The sequence below is a fragment of the Cajanus cajan genome, chromosome 10 (genome assembly GCF_000230855.2).
Source record: "Cajanus cajan strain Asha chromosome 10, NIPB_CcT2T_4, whole genome shotgun sequence".
Lineage (NCBI taxonomy): Eukaryota > Viridiplantae > Streptophyta > Magnoliopsida > Fabales > Fabaceae > Cajanus > Cajanus cajan.
Window position 1 is genome coordinate 32,202,182 of NC_138526.1, and position 21,144 is coordinate 32,223,325.

Below are 21,144 nucleotides of genomic sequence, written 5' to 3' on the forward strand. Positions count from 1 at the left end.
TCGACCATGGAAAAGGATTGTTACCAATATGCGCGGAAATGCCATAAGTGTCAAGCATACGCCGACAACATTCATGTTCCACCCACTCCACTCAACGTGTTGGCTTCACCTTGGCCATTCGCAATGTGGGGCATGGATGTTATTGGACCTATCGAGCCAAAAGCATCCAATGGACATAGGTTCATCCTTGTGGCCATTGACTATTTCACCAAATGGGTAGAAGCGGCATCATATGCTCATGTGACCCGAAAGGTGGTAACATCCTTCATCAGGAAGAACATCATATGCAGATACGGTATTCCCGATAAAATCATCACTGATAATGGATCCAATCTAAATAACAAGATGGTGGAAGAACTGTGCCAAGAGTTCAAAATCCAACACCACAACTCTTCCCCCTATCGACCAAAGATGAATGGGGCAGTCGAGGCAGCCAATAAAAATATCAAGAAGATAGTACAAAAGATGGTTGTCTCATTCAAAGACTGGCATGAGATGCTACCCTTCGCTCTCCATGGATACAGGACTTCAGTGCGCACATCCACAGGAGCTACTCCATTCTCCCTCGTTTATGGGATGGAGGCGGTCTTGCCTGTTGAAGTTGAGATACCTTCTCTAAGGGTAATCATGGAAGCGAAACTTTCCGAGGCAGAATGGGTTCAAAGCCGATACGACCAATTGAACCTCATTGAAGAGAAACGGTTGAACGCCATATGCCATGGTCAAGCCTATCAAAGGAAGATCAAAAAGGCTTTTGACAAGAAAGTCCACCCTCGAGTCTACCATGAGGGAGAGCTGGTAATGAAAAAATTACTACCAGCCCAAAAGGACAAAATCGGAAAGTGGGCCCCAAATTACGAAGGACCATACGTGGTGAAGCGAGCCTTCTCCGGAGGAGCATTGATCCTCACAGACATAGATGGAGAAGAACTTCGATACCCAGTCAACGCCGACGTGGTAAAGAAGTATTATGCTTGAAGACGTTGCTTGCATAAGCCCGCTAGGATGAAAACCCGAAAAAGGGCATCCTAGGCAAAAGTTAGGGCAAAACAAAAAGCCCGCCAGTACAAGGGTACTAGGCAAAACAAAGGCAAAATTATCCCCGCTAGGATATGTCCTAGGCAAAAGTTAGGGGCAAAAGAATAAGATGTAAAAGCAAAGCAAGCAACGGTCACTTAAATCGAAAACCGAAAGGCGGTTCAAGTGATTATCTTCTAGAAGCAAGCGTCTTGCAGCATCTACACTCCTGGCTCAGGCATCTCACCCGAAGCGATTAGGGGAACGGGAAGAGCGACAATTACAGATATAATTGTTTAAGCCAAAAATGTATAGCCTACCTTGGCCAGCCATTCTTCAGAAAATCCCTTTGTAAATCTTTCTGTAAAAAAAAACATTTGAATATCAATAAAATATCCATTTGTTTCTTTTCTCTCTTGACCATGTGACTATGCCTTTAAATTGATGATTCAAAAATTGTACGAAACTCTGTTAATAATCGGTCAAATAAAGAAAATTGGAGGGGTTCCTATAAAAATCAGTAATCTCCTGCATTAAAAGGCTCACGAAAATACTCCCTCGCATCAATAACAGAAGTCCCTCTAAAAGAAGAAGAGGATAGGGAGAGCCATTCACTTTTCTAAATAAAAGAACAAAAATAAAAACTTGCATCGCATGCATCACACACATTAGTCGCACATTCAAAAACCTTATCATGAGGTAATCGCATAAAAATAGCAAACATAGAAAAATTGCTTGTGTATGACAGCGGACAACAGCAAAAGCCAAAATCAACAAAAAAGGCAAAATATAGAAAAAGCCAAAAACGACAAAAAAGGCAAAAATTCAGAAAATCAACCACATCATAACAGAATAACTGAGCCTGGAGAGGCTTGCCGAAATAATACTCCCCAGAGAAATGTCAAGCTTGCACTCACAAGCCAAATTCCCCAGTGAAAGTTATCAGAATACGATCAGCAAGATTCCCCAAGGGAAGCTCGATCATCCCGACAGAATATCCAAGTCAACAGGACTTAAACTCCCTCAGTGGAAGATAAGCTTTCCAACTCAAAGCGACGAGTGAAGCTAAGCCTGAAGAGGCTTTCTAAATAATACTCTGGGATACATAACATCCTTCAAATCCCCATTCGCCTACTAAGAGGCATCCCTACGAAGAGCAAAAATCCAAAAGATCAAAGATCATTCCCCAAGTGGAATTCGGCTCTCAGCCAAACATCAAGCATCAAGATGATCTGCCTAACAGAAGAGGCCAATCAAAATCAACAGCCAGAATCCCCAGCGGATAACAGCCTACACAGAGGCAGCAAAAATCAGAAAATCAAAAAGAGTCACCCGAATAAGGATAACCGGGATACTCCACCAACGTCGAAAGGACGTCAGCCAAACATAAGGCACCGCTCATCTCAGAAAGAGCATCTTCGTGTCTACACCCCAAGGAAACAGAAATTCCTCAATGGGCACCAACAACGCAATGCAAAGTTGGGACACAAGAACCTATGAGTAACTACACATCCCCTAGACGGATCCCTGCGTTATCCAGCCCTCAGCGGCACCAAAATCAAAATCAAACCGTCAAAGCAGCATTGTGGACTGTGGAGACAAAACCATCACAGAACCCTGGAGAGGGCAAACTCAACTACCGAAATGTTCAGAAAACATGGAGGTATGCAACTTCCGGCTCGAGCGTCGAGTGAAGTTGTGTCTGGAGAGATCGTACTCGCAGCTTCCGGCTAGGGCGTCTAGTGAAGCTAACCCTGGAGAGGGCAAACTCAAGTACCGAAGTGTTCAGAAAACATGGAGGTATGCAACTTCCGGCTCGGGCGTCGAGTGAAGTTGTATCTGGAGAGACCGTACTCGCAGCTTCCGGCTAGGGCGTCTAGTGAAGCTAACCCTGGAGAGGGCAAACTCAAGTACCGAAGTGTTCAGAAAACATGGAGGTATGCAACTTCCGGCTCGGGCGTCGAGTGAAGTTGTATCTGGAGAGACCGTACTCGCAGCTTCCGGCTAGGGCGTCTAGTGAAGCTAACCCTGGAGAGGGCAAACTCAAGTACCGAAGTGTTCAGAAAACATGGAGGTATGCAACTTCCGGCTCGGGCGTCGAGTGAAGTTGTATCTGGAGAGACCGTACTCGCAGCTTCCGGCTAGGGCGTCTAGTGAAGCTAACCCTGGAGAGGGCAAACTCAATTACTGAAGTGTTCAGAAGACACGGAGGTATGCAACTTCCAGCTCGGGCGTCGAGTGAAGTTGTGTCTGGAAAGACTGTACTCACAGCTTCCGGCTTGGGCATCGAGTGAAGCTAACCTGGAGAGGCTACTCAACAAATTTTTCACCGGAAGACACTCCAAGTCGGAAGGATGGCTCTTTCCCCGGACAATCGGGTCAACTCCTTTACTTGTCAACCGGTACGCTAAAAAGCCGTTTGACTAAGTAAAGGGGGGGCAGCTGTAGACCCCTAAAATTGTCCGGGTCGGAAATAAGACTCGAAGACACTCAAAGATCAAAGGAAAGTCAGCCAGAAGGACTCCTAGAAGACCAGAGGATGACTATCTGTAGGTTTAGAGGTCTTAGGGTAGCAAAAAATAAGAAAATAGGAGGGACTAAGCCCAATACGGCCTCTTTTGGGCTCAGTACGGCCCGTATTGCAGGTACTGAAACCAATACGGCCGTATTGAAGCTTTTAAACCTCAATACGGCCGTATTGAATTCAATACGGCCGTATTGAATTCAATACGGTCGTATTGAAGTTCAAAACTTCAATACGGGCCGTATTGACTCCAGGGCCCGTATTGCGCCTGTTCCCTATAAATAAGACGTCATTTGGACGTCATTCTACACTTTTACACACAGTTTTGACTCTCTCCTTGAGTATTCTGGGGTTTTTGAGTAGTGTTCTGCCCTAGAAATCTCTCTGAGAGTCGATCCGACGAAGTTCTGGAATTCCGAGCATTTAGCTTGGAGATTCGAACTAGTCGATAGTAAAAATTATTTTTTAGGAGGGAGCGAGCGAGCTTGTAGAGGGAGGGAGCGCCAAAAAGCCTCCTAGACTTCATTGAAATATATAAAAGCACGCTTCAAGAGGTTTCTTTTCTAAAAATCCCTTCTTTTACCGCTTTCTGATTGTTGCATATTTAAATTTATCATCATGTAGATACTTAATTTACAATCGCTTATAATAAATAGGGGTAATTTAGTAATTTTGCGCTATTATTTAATAAATAATCCGTCATAGGGAACCCTAATGGGGCGCTGTGGGGGTGCTAACACCATCCCCACACGTAACCGACTCCCTTACCCAACTCTGGTTGTGATGACCAAAGTTGATTTACAAAAATCAATTGCCTTATCCCTTTTTCCAATGTTTTGAGTAAAACATTGGTGGCGACTCCAAGAACCCTACCTTTTTGCGAAAATCACTAATCCATGGAGGGTCCCGCTTGGGATTAATATGGATTGGTGAATCATTTTAATAAAATTGTTAGTTCGACAAGGTCTCAGTTTGAGAATAAGTCGTTCTAGCAATCCATCATTTTTCAAATTGAAAACGAGTCCAACCATCGTCGCGATTGCCAAGGTCCGTTTCGGCGGGTGGCGACACCAGGTAGTAATAATGTATTAACATCTAAAGCCACGAAAATACCTCAACCCTTCCAAACCCACTCCTTTCCACCTCAAACTCATATCCAAGCTTCCCTCTACAATCCTAAACCAAAAAAACTGACATATTTAGCACAAAAGACTTAAAGACTGAAATAAAACTTACATGCTACCTAAACCATACAAGGTTAACATGCAAGCACCAACCCTAAAGGAATTCACCAACATTTCAATCTTTCATTAAGAATACCAAAACTTCAATTCTCAACATACAATCCCATTGGATTCATTTGCTATAACTATAGATTTCAGAAGCTCCATCCACCCTAAACTCTCAATACACTCGACAATTCAATGTCTCACCCACACCCAAATTTCTATTAGTTTCTAGTTTATTAGGATGAAACTTCGTCTACTACTACTTGGAACTATGCTCGCAACACGAGCGATACAACCCAACCACTACTTATTATGTAAGCAAGAAGTATCAAAACAAATAAGCAATCATGAGAATGAAGAAAAACAATCATAAATAACATCCTCTAAGCTATATCATGTCTATCAGCCAAATTCTGAGAAAATTGTACACACAATTAAATAAAGAACAAAAGTAATCAATCATTACACTAGCACATCAATAAGTTTCACAATCAATTTATTCCATCATTCATCTACCAAACAAGCATATTAGAGTCATAACTCACGGCCAATTGGATCGACATGCTCTGATACCACTAAATGTGACACCCTTACTACCCCCAACACATATATTAATAAGGTAAATAAAACTAACGAATAAATTTTTCAACGTTAGTAAAAAGGATTCACATAAAACCTCCATAATTGTTCTTCAAAATAGTTGAAAATGAAACTTAGAAAATAAAATCTAAAAGGTTACAAATTGTTTTCAAAATAATAAGTACAACTCCAACTACGTATAAAAATCCATGTCCTAGAAATCCTCTGCCCCAATGTCACAACATCATAGCAGATACACAATTCAATTGTTGGCATTTTAGATGTCACTCATAGTCGGATCCTCCTCACCTAAAACATCCACAAATTGTACTATGAGAAAAGAAAACATCTATATGTAATGCACACAAGGAAAATCCATAACATAATTTTATCAAAACTCATTACTTAATGAAATATTCACAAGCATTTCTATATATCATAATTTTATCAATCATGCATCATATTCACATCACAATTCACAATCATACCAATCCATCACAAATCTTACAATTAACATTATGTCAAGGTCACACCTTACCATCTCTTGCCCAAGGTCATGCCACCCCCGACATAAGTGTGAGGAATCACACATCCCACACTATGTCAAGGTCATGCCTGTAGCATCTCTCGCCCAAGGTCGTGCCACCCCCGATATAAGTGTTAATTACCTCACACATCCCACACAATGCCAAGGTCACGCCTATAGCATCTCTTGCCCCACGTCGTGCCACCCCCGACATAAGCATGAGGAATCACATATCTCACATTATGCCAAGGTCACGCCTGTAGCATCTCTTGCCCAAGGTCGTGCCACCCCCGACAAAAGCATGAAGATTCACACATCCTACACTATGCCAAGGTCACGCCTGTAGCATCTCTTGCCCAAGGTCATGCCACCCCCGACATAAGCATAAGGAATCACACATCCCACACTATGCCAAGGTCACGCATGTAGCATTTCTTGTCCAAGGTCGTGCCACCCGCGACATAAGCATGAGCAATCACACATCCCACACTATGCCAAGGTCATGCCTGTAGCATCTCTTGCCCAAGGTCATGCTACCCCCGACATAAGCATGAAGATTCACCCATCCTACACTATGCCAAGGTCATGCCTGTAACATCTTTTGCCCAAGGTCGTGCCACCCCCGACATAACCATGAGGAATCACAATCACATCATATTCACAATCCTCACAACATCTCATTTCAGGTCAACATACTCACATCATAATTAATTGAACAATTAAGTCATAGTATATCATTCGCCACATCATGTTATCAATTCAATACTAAAACGGTAGATATAATGTATACATTTGTGCCAAGACATCACACCGCATTCCAGAACTCAATTCTATATCACATACACAAAATAGTGGTTCACATACCTATCGAGCAATTCACCATGAATCCACCTTTACATGATCAATTTTTACCATATGATATAACAATAACATTTATAAATTAATATAACACTCAATTGAATCAACAATTTAATAGAATTTTAACTCAATTAGTAAAACTTCCAATTTTTCTAAACCTAACTCACAAACACTTTTCTACAATTTTGTTCTCTCTCCTAGATCATTATTTTTACAAATTAATTGCATGTTCCTAATCCTCAATACATGCAAAATCTTATGGGATCATGAATTACTCAAACAAAATTATTTATAAAATTACCCATAATCCTACGGGATTCCTCCTCTACCTAATTCCCTCATGTAACTTTACATACAAATAATCCCTTTTTCTCCCATACCTTGATAAGTAGTAGCTGAAACTAAGTAGGATTTGGTTGGTCTCCTCCTCTAGGTTCCCTTTGGTCTTCAGAGAGTGTAAAAGAAAAGAAGTTAGAAGTGAAAAGTGTGCTTTTGGGAGTGCCAGAGCGTGCTATTTATAAGCATCAAGAGTGGCCGGAACGGCCCGTTTCAAAACTAAAACAGGTCGTTCTAGACTCATTCATCATGTGTAAAATTTCACATCCAGAACAGCTTGTTCTAAAATCAGAACGGCCCGTTCTGGGTTATATTTTAACCTATAATGGCCATGTTTGGAATGGACCATTCTTAAACCAGAACGGCCCGTTCCCAACTAGGGTTACAAGCTTTTTTGGTAGTTTGGAACGCCCCGTTCCCAACTAAGATTTATAGGCAATTTTAGTATTTTGGAACAGTCCGTTCCAGTTTGGGAACGACCCATTCTAGGTTAGTAAATCACCCTTATTGGGCTTTGGGCCTTCATATAATTTGTGAAAATTGGGGTGTTACAATCAAACCTGAGGATACATGATAATATACATTTCTCTCTGTTTTTCCCTCATAATTTTTCTGGCATCTATCACGTAGACCACGAGAAGGATAACGCATCCTTCTCCTTTCAATGTAATCCCTTTTATCTCATCTAATAAATTATTATTATCAATCAATAAAAGTATCATTAAGTCATATAAACTAAAAAGACCTAGGAAAAATTTAATTACGAAAAATTCATGTACACTTATACATCATCACTGTATTGCACAATAACAAAACATACTTCAGAGCTAGCTGTGTATTGAGGTCAATAGTAGAAAGCTGCAAGGTCCCCATAACTCTTCATAGTATCTGGATCATCCAGACCCAATTCTCTCTCGTTAATATCCATAGCTTTTTGTTGATAAATTGTAGCCTGTGTTTGAAGTAAACAGCTCAATGAAATGGAATTGAATTTGAAGACTAAAATAATAGAGTATTTATATATAATCGAAGCAGTGCATTTAACTATAGACAAAACAAGTAAAAAACTTGAAATAGTATAGTCGATTGAATGTTATTTGTTTGACTGTATATTTTGGTTATATATGCTTCTTTGGTTTGTAATGCAAAATGTTGTCTCAAATCCATAATAGAATGACAACAAACAAGACCTGGTTGAAGTCCCCAGTATGATCACTACAAGAAAATGACGATTTTGCGACGGTTATATGGCCTACATTGTGACGGTTAGAACTGTCGCAAAGACAACATTGCGACGGTTTGGGAACCGTCACAGAATTATCCGTCACAAGGGAATTTTGCAATGGTTATCAGAACCGTTGCACAAACCGTCGCAAAATTGGAATTGCGACCCCTGAAGCACCAAACTCACTAACTGCCTCTATATTAACATTGTGACCCTTTCATCAACTATAGCACCAACTGCCTCTAAATTAATAATACGACCCTTTTTTTACCCGTCAAAAATTATAATTTTTTTAATTTTAATAAATTTATTAATGTAACAATCCTCATATTTGCCCTCTCAAGGGTTCTATTTCATGATATTTCACTGCCTCTCAAGGGTTCTATTTCACGATATTTCACTGTTTAGCGTGTTTTATCCTTACTTGTGCTATTTTTGAGAAACTTCCCAGAAGGTCACCCATCCCTTGACTACTCCAGGTCAAACACGTTTAACTGTAAAGTTCTGATGAGTAAGCTACCCAAATGTATATGTATGTTGTCGGTATAACTTGTACAAATTAATTCATTTAAGTTATCCTCAAATATACAATCTCATATTTGTACAAAAATAATAATATATAATAATTTTATATTACGAATAATAATAATAATAATAATAATAATATATTTAGTTATTCTTTATTTATATGTACCTACTTTTATAATTAACATCTACTTATTTCTATTTAAAATTATAATTTAAATTATTTAATTTTATAATTTATAATGATAATATAATTTACAAAATTATAAATATTTATTTATTACATACTTATAAATTAAATTTTAATATTTTAAATAAATTATTAATTAATTTAATATATTTATTTACCTTAAATCAAACATATAAGATTCAAAAAAATGTTTTTATCCTTGTTTTATTTTCTAATTATCAAATATTAATAAAATACTAACTTAAAATCTTATCTAATTATATATAATATTCTCATATCAAATTTAAAACCAGATATTAGTTATACAAAAATATTAAGATCATGTAGTGAATTGTCAATAAGATTTTAGTTAAATAATTTAAAATAACTAATGTTTCAATTATATTGTTAATTAGCAAATAATTTATTCCAAAACTAATTAATTTTTTTATATTAATTATTAGTAAAATTTAATAACATTTAAATTAACAATTAATTGGATCGATGAAATTCAATACACACCATGAGTTATTGAGCGGAATAACTTTACCAAGAGTTATTTTGTAAGTTATCTTAAATCAATAATATAAAATTCAAAAAATGTATTTATCCTTGTTTTATTTTTTAATTATCAACCATTAATAAAATACTAACTTAAAATCTTATCTAATTATATCATAATATTTTCATATCAAATTTAAAACCAGTTCTTACATTTTCGACAATATAAATTTTTCTGAAATATTCCATCAATAATATAGCTTTTCCTACAAAAATTTTCTCATCGAAAATATAAATTTTTCGACAGATTTAATTTTGTTTTATAAGAAATCATCTTCGATTAATATTGTAACAACCCAAATTTGATAGAATGAACGAGGGCCCAAAAGTCCAATGAGGGTAATAATTTAGTAATTCACAGGGGTGTTTTAGTAGCCCAGAACGGTCTTTCCAAAAACGGGTTGTTCCAAGTTACTAAAATGAAGGTGATTTAGTGGCTCGGAACGGGCCGTTCTGGAAATGGAACGGGCCGTTCCAAACCATTAAAATTGCCTATGATTCTGAGTTGGGAACGGGTCGTTCCCAACTGGAACGGGCCGTTCCAGATTTCAAAATGACCTTTAAACCTTATTGAGAACGGGGCCGTTCTGGTTTCAAAACGGGCCGTTCCAAAATATGACCGTTGAGAGTTTTTAATGTACCCTAGAACGAGCCATTTTGGTTTGAGAACGGGTCATTCTGGATGTGAATTTTACACATGACGTGTGATTTCAGAACGGGCCGTTCCAAGCCACTAAATCACCTTTATTTTAGTAACTTGGAACAGCCCGTTCCAATTTTGGAACGGCCCGTTCTGGGCTACTAAAACACCCTTGTGAATTACTAAATTACCATCATTGGGCTTTTGGGCCCTAGTGTAATATAACATTTTGTATATATGATTTAAGAGTAAAAGATTTTCAATTTAACGGTTGAATTTACAAAATTCACATTTAATATAGTTATTGAGCGGTGTAACACTTAGTAAAATTTACACCGATGTAATTATAACCCCCCTCATATATATATATATATATATATATATATATATATATATATATATATATATATATATGTTAAATGTGACTTTTACTAAGTATTACACTACTCAATAACTTTATATTAAATGTGAATTTGGTAAATCCAACTGTTAAATTGAAAGTTCATATCTCTCATAGATTATATATACAAAACTTTATATTAATCCAAGATGATTTGATACTTCATTTTTATAAAACAAAATTGATGTAATATATTCATTTCAAAATACACTAAAATATAAACACTTTGATTACCTTCCAGTTGTTGTTCAATTTTAACAAAATTTGATATACACTTATAAAGTGATATGAACTTTCAATTTAACGGTTAAATTTAGAAAATTCTCATTTAATATAAAGTTATTGAGCGGCATAATACTTAGTAAAAGTTACACCAGTATATAACCCCCTATATTATATATATATATATATATATATATATATATATATATATATATATATATACAGGGACGGATGCACGTTTGGAATAGTGGGGCACTTGCCTCCACTACTATTTGACATATACATAATTTTTTATCTAAAAAATAATATATTTTAAGAAATAGAATTATATTATAATAAAATAAAAATATAGATTCAAAAAAACATGTTTATTTATTTGATATCTGTCAAATTTTTGAAAGAAATTAATTCTCATGTGATAAAATATTTTTATTAATAATGAATTAATTTTTTAAAAAAGTTTAATTATAATATATATATATATATATGTATATATATCTCTTAATATTCAAATATATAATGTAATATATTAAAATAAATAATTTTTTGATAAAATAAAATTTGTACCATGCATGTTTATCTTTTATGTTTTTTTATTTATTGTATACGTTGATTGAAAAAATCAAAACAGTAAAATTGTATATATTGAATAAAAAAATCAAAATAAGAAAAATCAGAAGATTTATGTTCCATTTAGAATTGTTATTATAAGATATATTTTAAAATAAATTATCATCTAAAAATATATATTAGATATTAAAACATATTTATATCATAAATAAATTGAACTGGATTTTTATAAAATTTAACATATTTATTTTTATATTTTTAATAGTGTTAAAAATATGGACATTTAAAATAAAATTTATAAAATTTAACATTGTAAATTATTCAATAATATGTGATCCAATAACTCAAAAATTAAGTTATAAAATGATAATTATATTTATTTATATACTCTAACACATCTTACATACAAAATAGATTCATAAGTTTGTTGAAAGATAAATTTATATACTAGTCACGATTTTGAAATTATATAAAGAAAAAAAAATCGTGTACCTCATGTTAAAGGAAGTATATATAAAATTGTTAATAAAATATAAGTTCATTAAGATAATATACACTAGTGGGGCCGAGGCACTTCGTGCCTCTATATGAATTTTATCTCTAACTTGAAATATGATTGTATTAATAATTTTACATAATATAATATGATTAATTCAATCGTTTTTCAGTGATGAATTGCATAATAATCAAAACATAATAGAAGTCCAATTTATATAAAAGTAAAATTTATGTTGTACATAGTTATATTTGTAATGATGGATTAAAATAAGTATAAATTACATTTATATTCATTAGGCTTTTAAATTAAGTATAAATTACATTTATATCCATTATAGATTTGGGAATTTGTATATATACTTTATTTTTTGTTTAAAAAATAGTATATTAATTAAGTCACACATTACTGAAACCTATGTTATTTGTTTAATTATTTTAAAAATGTGAGATTATATCATTTTAATAATAAAAAATCTGTACAACTTTTCAATAATTAAATTTGTGTCTTTCCATATGATGGTTTGGAGACACTTTTGCATGCACTAAAGAAGCTAATAAAACACCAAAAGAATGTAGTAGAAAAAAATGAAGATGAGATTGAAAGAATGTACCAGAGCAACTCTTTAGGAGCATTAATTAGTAAAAAATTAAGTTTTCCATAAAAATGAAGATGAACTGGTAGATGATCAAACTACATAATCCCAACAAATCTCAAAATGCTTACACAACATGTTAACAATCCCTAATCTACACTAAGACTGTATAATTCACAGATTTTCACCAAAAATCACAAACAAATCATACAGACAATAACTGGAAAAAAACTGCAAAACTAACCAAATATCATTTTGAGTTCTTACATGCGATGAATTTGTAAGTAAAATAAATTAAAAGGAAAAGCGTAGCATGCGAATATATAATATTTATGAAATCAGATAATCCATTAAATATTTTTTTACAACTTCACATCATGAGAGGGATCGTATCATCCTCTACGAAAATATTGGCCCGAAAAATAGAAAGGAAAAAAATAATTTTTTTTAATAAAATAAAGTGATGTAGCAAATTTAAAGTTACGTAGCGAAAATTTAAGTAAATAAATGAGTGAATGCACACAAAAATGAATCAAAACCAAAGACTAAATGTGACTTCCTGTGTCATGTGTTAATGCATGTGTTAACTACAAATTGGCATACACTTAAAAAAAACTATTTCTTATAACGTGGAAGCACCAAAAATAAATTTAAACAAAATAAAAACGCTGTATGTGCTTTTATTATCACAAACACAGAAACAGAGGGATAAAAACCTTAGGGTGGAAACAGTGCATTTCACGTTTGAATAATCCTCGAATTGAAATAGTCAACCTTATAAACCACAAAGACATACTTAAAAATAGAGATAAATTTCTATTAGTGAGGCAGAAAAGAGCACAAATTTAAGTGAAGTAACGCATTCATAATTAACGAATTAGGGCCCCATTCACGCTACTAAATTAATTCTTTCATTTTTTTTTCCTACTTTTTATTGCGTTGATATTTTCTATTATTTATTTCGCATATAAGAAGGATTTTAAATAAAAGTCACCATTGAGAATATCTACATGATTCACGTTAAATTTTTATGACTTTGCTTTAATTTTTTTTAACAACCAAAATATGTACCATTAAATAATAACAATAATTTTTTATAATTAAATTAATTATATATGTTTATGTAATTAATAAATTGAATGTATTTCTCAAGTTTAGTCTTTTTTTTACAATTCTTTTTTTTGGTGTATTATTTTTACAAAGAATTTAATTTTACTCAAGTTATTAAAAATGTTAATTTTAAATATCTCTATTTTCTAAATTCATGTTTTCCCTTTAAAATTATAAAAAAAATCATATTTAAACTTACTATCTTAATAGATTTAAAAATTTAAATATATAACTATATTTTAATACAAATTCATATGTAATATATGTGTAAGTTTATTAAAGTTTAAATCTTAAATTTTAAATTTTAAATGCTAAATTACGAATTTTAAATTTTAACTTTTAAAATTTAAAATTTAAATTTTAAAATTTAAAATTTAAATTTTAAAATTTAAAATTTAAAATTTAAAATTTAAATTTAAAATTTAAAATTTAAAATTTAAAATTTTAGATTTTAGATTTTAGATTTTAGATTTTAGATTTTAAATTTTAAATTTTACATTTTAAATTTTAGATTGTAGATTTTAAATTTTAAATTTTAAACTTTAAACATTAAATTTAAAATTTAAAATTTAAAGTTTGAAACTTTATATTTTAAATTATAAATTTTAAAATTTATATTTAAAATATCTTAATAGATTTAAAAATTTAAATATATAACTATATTTTAATACAAATTCATATGTAATATATGTGTAAGTTTAAATTTTAAATCTTAAATTTTAAATTTTAAATGCTAAATTACGAATTTTAAATTTTAAATTTTAAAATTTAAATTTTAAATTTTAAATTTTAGATTTTAGATTTTAAATTTTAGATTTTAGATTTTAAATTTTAAATTTTACATTTTAAATTTTAGATTTTAGATTTTAAATTTTAAATTTTAAACTTTAAACATTAAATTTAAAATTTAAATTTCAAACTTTATATTTTAAATTATAAATTTTAAAATTTATATTTAAAATATCTGTATTTTCTGAATTCATTTTTTCACTTTAAAATTAAAAAAAAATGGATGTATTGGATGGCCATAATCCATGGATAGTGAAATTCAATGGTATTGGGCTATTGCATGTTTTCTTTCCCGATTGAATTTGAAGATTACAATAACTTTTAGGCCATTGTTGGGCCAACTTTAAATATTCATAACTTGAGTATGAATGTTGAATGTTCAGCAAAAAAACAAGAGAAAGAATTATAAGAGTCATAGAAATTTGTGAATAGTTAACCAAAGTATGTTTCAAGAGAATGAATACGAAAAATAAGGAGAAGCACCTAGTGTTATTTATACTAGTTTGAAGGGTGCCAAACTTTTAATAGTAGACTTTATCTCCAAGCCTTGAAGGAGGTTGAGTCATTTGATTATCACAAAAATATTGCAAGAAATGGCACCAATATTCATAGGACAAATTTAATAAGGTCAAATTAAACATTTTATTTTAGAAATTTTGGCTCCATAAGATAAACTCTCCAAATTTGGAGAGGGGGTGATAGTAGGCAGGATTCAATAATGCAATGTCCTCTCCAAATTTGAAAAAAAAAAACGTGTGAAAGTAAATAAAATTCAATAATAGAATGAGATGATCCCATCCTTTTCCATCACCTCTGCCATTCCTCACTTTCATAAGCCAAACAGAATTTTTTTTTTTTCTATTTGCCAAGCAATGTTATTGAGGTATCCTAATCTATAGGGTACCAAACCTGAATTTGCCAACCAACCCAAAGCTCCAATGAATTGATGTACCCAATTCGCCTTAAGTATGAAGATGTAGCATTTCGGATCAAATTTATTGACTTGATCGAGATCCATTACTGCTTTTAGTCAGCATTAAAAGTTAGTTAGGGAACATGGCTTTGTAGGATAATGCTTTGGACTGACGGTAGCCCGAGAACCTAACTAATGGATTTAAAATATTTAATAAGTTAATCACTTATATACTGTTAGTATAAAATTTTTTTACACTGATAACCAATCATATCCTTTAATAGTATCATGTTAGTTTCTTATTTAATGAAATAAAAGTAAAATAAAATAATTTAAAAGATATAATTGGTTGCCAATATAAAAAACTTTACACTGCAGTGTATGGATCAATAACTCATATTCAATACCATATTTTCATTGCAGACTTGTTGGTTTTGCTTCTAATTTTCAAAAATGTTATATGTTAAATTAAAACAATGAAAATATATAACAATACTGAAGTTATATGTTATATGTTATATGCAACATGAGATTTTTTTAACTATTAATAACCTACTACGGCTACTAGTATTTTAGTATACATAATACTGAAGTTAAATATTTTTATTATATTTAACTAAAATTTAAAATAAATTTAGTATGTGCAATGCTAAATATACTATATTTACATATATAAATTACATTTAAAATTTAAATAAATATATTTTTAAATATATAATTATATTTTAAATTATTATATTGTAAAATATTATTCACAAACATCATTGATCTCACTCGCGCAATCACATGCTGTAGCTCAAAGTACAACTAATAATACATAAACAGAGGGAGAGAGAGCACATGGTTTATATGAGTACAAGTGATGGAAGACTTGTTGGAGACTCGGATTGATGTTGAGTTTCCTTCAAGCTTCTCCCTAGATCTTGAACTCGTTGATTCTTCCTATGCTTGGTTAAGGCTTCCTATGGAGGAGGAAGCCTTAAGACCACCACGGTTGGTGGAGGAACACTCCCAAGAGGCGCCACTCCTTGGAGAAGAGATAAGCCCCTTCAATTCTCACCACACTCTTCTATGGAAGGGATAAGAGAATTGGATGCACTCAAAGAGGTTTAGGGACTTTTGGAAGAGAGAAATCTGAACACAACTTAGAAAATGCAATCTCTAATTCATCAAAAGTGTCTTACAAGGTAATATTTACAAGTATATAGGAGTAGGAAGCTTAGAGAGCAAGCTAGTCTTAACCATGGTTCACTAGGAACCATGGTTGAGTCTAGCTACAACCGTCCAAGTTAAGAGGCTTTGGAGAGCAAGCTTCTCACTTGGCTTGCTTGGTAAGCTAACCAAGGAGAAGCTTGTGCTTCCAGCTTCCAAGCTTGAGAGTCTCCTAAAAATTCGGCCAAGTGTAGACAAGTGTGAACACAAAGTGTGAACACACTTCTAGGTGGACGGCCCATTGGGTTTATTTTACTCCATCCGTTCTTAAAATGGTCAATTTGGTTTAGTTAGGTTCATCAAAAGTGAATGGAACCTAGCTAAATCAAATCTATGAAAAATTAGGAGTAAAGTGAGTCCAATATGAAAATTTTAGCCTAGGACCACCTTTGGCAAAATTGCTAGGAGCATACTCTAGCTTACTAAGGACACTCTCTATTTTGCTATTGCCACTCCTACTAGAAAAACTAAAAATGAATGTATTTCTAGGTTAGGTTAAATGGAGTCAAAGTGTCCAAGTAACCTACCCTAGAAACCATATACAAAAGCTACTAAAAAGGAAAATAAAGTGCCTTACAAATACAAAGGCAAAAATGCACCTATACAAGTATCTACAAGTATGTACAATGGAAACTCCTTAGCTCAACCTTCACCCTTCTTGGTCTTACCTCTTCCAAAGGGATCCTTGGGGATTAGATTTCCATCATACCCTCCCCTTTCGAAAGGATTTGTCCTCAAATCCAGTGGTCCTTCCACAAAGATATCATCACCTACAATGAAAACAAAAAACAAAGCATTAGGGATGACATATTCATGTAATATATATGGAAAGTGCACCCTATGAGGAATTCCTGCTATAATCCTAGCAAGGGTCCTTAGACTAGGAAGGATAGGTTCTCTAAGCATAAGAATAGGATCCTCACTATAGTGTAGTCTAAGTGTAAAACTAAATCCTAAAAATGTGAAAGTACTAAAACTATAAGAAACTAAGGAAGTAGTCCTATATACTAAGATATATTGCCTAAAGCACCCTATGTAGTAACCTAGGCTTCTACAAGAAAACAAAGTGAATATAATAAGGAAACTACCTAGACAACCCTTGATCATATTATATGTTAGATACATCATGGAAGAGGGTGTAAAGAGTTTAGAAAAGTCATAGAGTCTAATTTGATCTTGAAGGGAAGTAGTAAAATTAAGTTCAAAGAATTTTGAACTTCCCTTAAGATCAAAAGTAGAAAATAAAACACCATGAGATGTATCTAACAAATAATATAAACCAAAGGTTGGGTGCTTTATTAGAACAACTAAAGAAGGAAAAGTCCTAAATAGACAATGGTTGTCTACAGTGGGTACCACCAAAGTAGTAGCATAAGAAGTAGAACTAGGTGAAGTCCACTCCTTCTTCACAAGACTAAGAACTTGAGATCCTTTATTTTCAAAATTATTTAGGTTGTGGATCTTAAGCTCTAAGTCCGTGGCAGCAATAGAAAAAGAGCTAAAATCTTGGTGAAGAAGAAAAGTCCTTTCGTAATCATTTTTAATAGAAAAGTGACTTTCCTTTATCACAAGATTTTTGGAGGAGACACTATCCTCCTTACTCATTTCCAAGAGTAGTGTCTTTTTATCATTGAGAAGGTAAAGAGGTTGTTCAACTAGAAGACATTTTTTAATAGAATGTTCTATTAAAAATTGACTTCTAGGGACAACTTCCTTGGAAGAGACACTACCCTCCAACTCTAGAACCTTCTTTTTTTCCTCTTTTCTTTTTTTTGATTTCATAAATACTTGATCCTCCAACACTTGTGAAGGTGAAAGAGGAGTCAAGGTGTGTTTCTTGCCTAGGTGGACTAGGCGAATTTTATTTGTAACACCATCATGAATGGCCTTCCTATCATGTTGCCAAGGCCTTCCAAGTAAAATGTGGCTTGCATCCATTGGAATTATATCACATAAAATTTCATCTTTATATTTTCCAATGGAGAAAGGAACATTTACTTGATCCTTAACTTTTATAGGTCCATCCTCATTAAGCCATTGAAGTTTGTAAGATTTTGGATGGGCTATAGTAGTTAGGTTAAGCTTATCAACCAACCTTTGGCTTAAAAAATTATTACAAGATCCACTATCAACAATGAGAGAACAAGTTTTCTTAAAAATTTTGCATCTAGAATGAAAAAGGTTCTCTCTTTGTGATTGGTCTTGATCATTGGGTTGGTTGGTAAGTAACCTTTGGACAACCAATAGGTCACCTTCACATGGTGCTTCCTCACTAGAACTAAGACTAGCATCTTCTTCACTTGAGGATGATGAAGAAGATGAAGTGCTTTCTTCACTTAGGATCTCATTGCCTCTAATGATCATGGTCTTTTTTGTGGGGCATTGGGAAGCTATGTGTCCCCTCCCTAAGCACTTAAAGCACTTAATAGAACTAGTTCTAGGCTCATCGGAAGGTTTTTCTTTTTGTTTTTCTTTTAGTGGCTTTTCTTTTGAATAGGAGGGTTGATCCTCCTTCTTGAAGTCCTTTCTAGGGTATGAGGTAGATTCCTTCCTAAGGGTAGGCTTTCTCCTAATTTGTTGTTCTACTCTCACACAAAGTTGAACTAGCTCATTTAAGTCTCTATAGGGTAGTAGTTCAACTTTATCCCTAATCTCTAGGTTTAGGCCACTTTGAAACCTAGCTATGGTGGTTCTTTCTTCCTCTCTTATGCCAACCCTCATCATAAGCAACTCCATTTGTTGCCTATATTCCTCAACACTAAGGTGTCTTTGTTGGAGTCTTTGGAGCTTGTCCATCAACTCCCTCTCAAAATATGGAGGAATGTGCCTTCTCCTCAAGGTACTTCTAAGCTCATTCCAATATTGAATTGGAGGCTCATGATGAGTTCTTCTTTCCATTTCAAGGGAAGTCCACCAATACATGGCATACCCTTGAAAGCTTAGGGTAGCCATGGGAACCTTTCTCTCTTCACTCACATTGTGGCAAGTGAAGAGTTGTTCAACCTTCATCTCCCAATCTAGGTAATCATCCACATTATCTTTTCCATAGAAGGGAGGAAGGTCAAACCTAGGTTCTCTAGAAGTTGTTTCATGCCTAGGCCTATGATGCCTAGGGGGTCTTTGATAGTAGCCATCATCATGGTGACTACTATGAAACCCTTCACTTGTTAATGAGTGAGTGTGTGAGTGATGGCTTTTGGGTCTAGATGACCCTTCATCATGTGAGTTTCTATGGGACCTAGAAGGCCCCTCTTCATTATGTCTTTTGGGCCGAGTAGGCCCATGACCCTCATTGCCATGGGGTTTGCTAGTCTCACCCACTACAAGCTTATTCAACAACTCCTTAATTGTTTCATTATTTTTTTCATTTTCTCTTTCTTTTTTTCTAATATAATCCCTAAGTTCTCTAAGTTCATCTTTAGTGCTTTTATGAGTCCTAGGGGAATGATGACCATGCACACTACTCTCATGGGAATGATCACTCATTTTTGCAAGGTAAAAGGTTTTCACAAGTCTTTAAAAATTTTGCAAAGTGAGTGATAAAGATTTTCACAAAGAGTTTTTCTTTTTTGGTGTAATACTAAGTACTTGGAGGTCTAAGTATACAACTTGCACTATCAAGGGAGGTGAGCTACAAGGAGCCACTTAATAACCAAGCCTTTTCAAGTGGAAATTACTAAACCCCCTTATACTTTTCTTACAAAACAAGTTTCACACAAACAAGCGAAGTATTGGTGTGTGTGTGCACGAAATCCCTAGTAGGCAAGGAAGCCTTCTAAAACGAACTTAGAAGCTAAATAAGTAAAAAGGAAAGCAATTAAAGCATATACTAGTCGTAGGGTCCTAATGTGGAAGTCCAAGTGCAACTTGAAGCTTTTTGGGACACTTCCACAAGCTACAAACGAAGTATGAAAGCTAGTAAATCTAGGCGTGTCCTAGTGGAAGCCCAAATGGCACTTAAAGCCTTTGGGGACCCTTGCACATGTACTAACCGAGTCTAAGAGTCTTTATTTAGAACTATTTAGGAAGTGGTGGGACTTAAACAATGACCCAAACAACCACCCCTAAATGTAGGTTTGTATACAATAGCAAAACTAAACAAAACTAACCCAAGTAGGGTTAAAGAGTTACAAGATAAAGGAAACAATCTAAAACAAGTCTTCTTGAAGAATTTTCCACCAAGGGAAGCTAGGACAGGTTTGGAACAGCCTTGAAGTCAAGGAGAAGCTTCCCAAATTGGTCTCCACCAAGCCTTCACCAAGTTAGCCAAATCCGTCACTAATGGCTTCAAATCCGTCACTAATTGTAACCTAAAATTCAAACAATTCTTGGCTGCAAAAATAACAAACAAATTAGCCTATCCAAAGGTGTTTCACTCAGGTTGGGTGTACCTCAATCTCCTTCAAGTATAGACTCCTTTGAGATTATCCAATATGTCTCAATTAAGCCTTCCTTCCAAGTGTGATGGCTTGAAAAGTATTATGTCTCAACAAGGAATAACAACCAAGCAAGAGAGAATAGAGGCCAATGAATGAAAACTGAAAAAGCACAATTTAGAAAAGGCTATACTCTAATAGGAATTAGTGTGACAAAACAAAGAGAGCCAAGAAGACACAAAGCAACAAATAAGGGAAAATTTCAAAAGCTA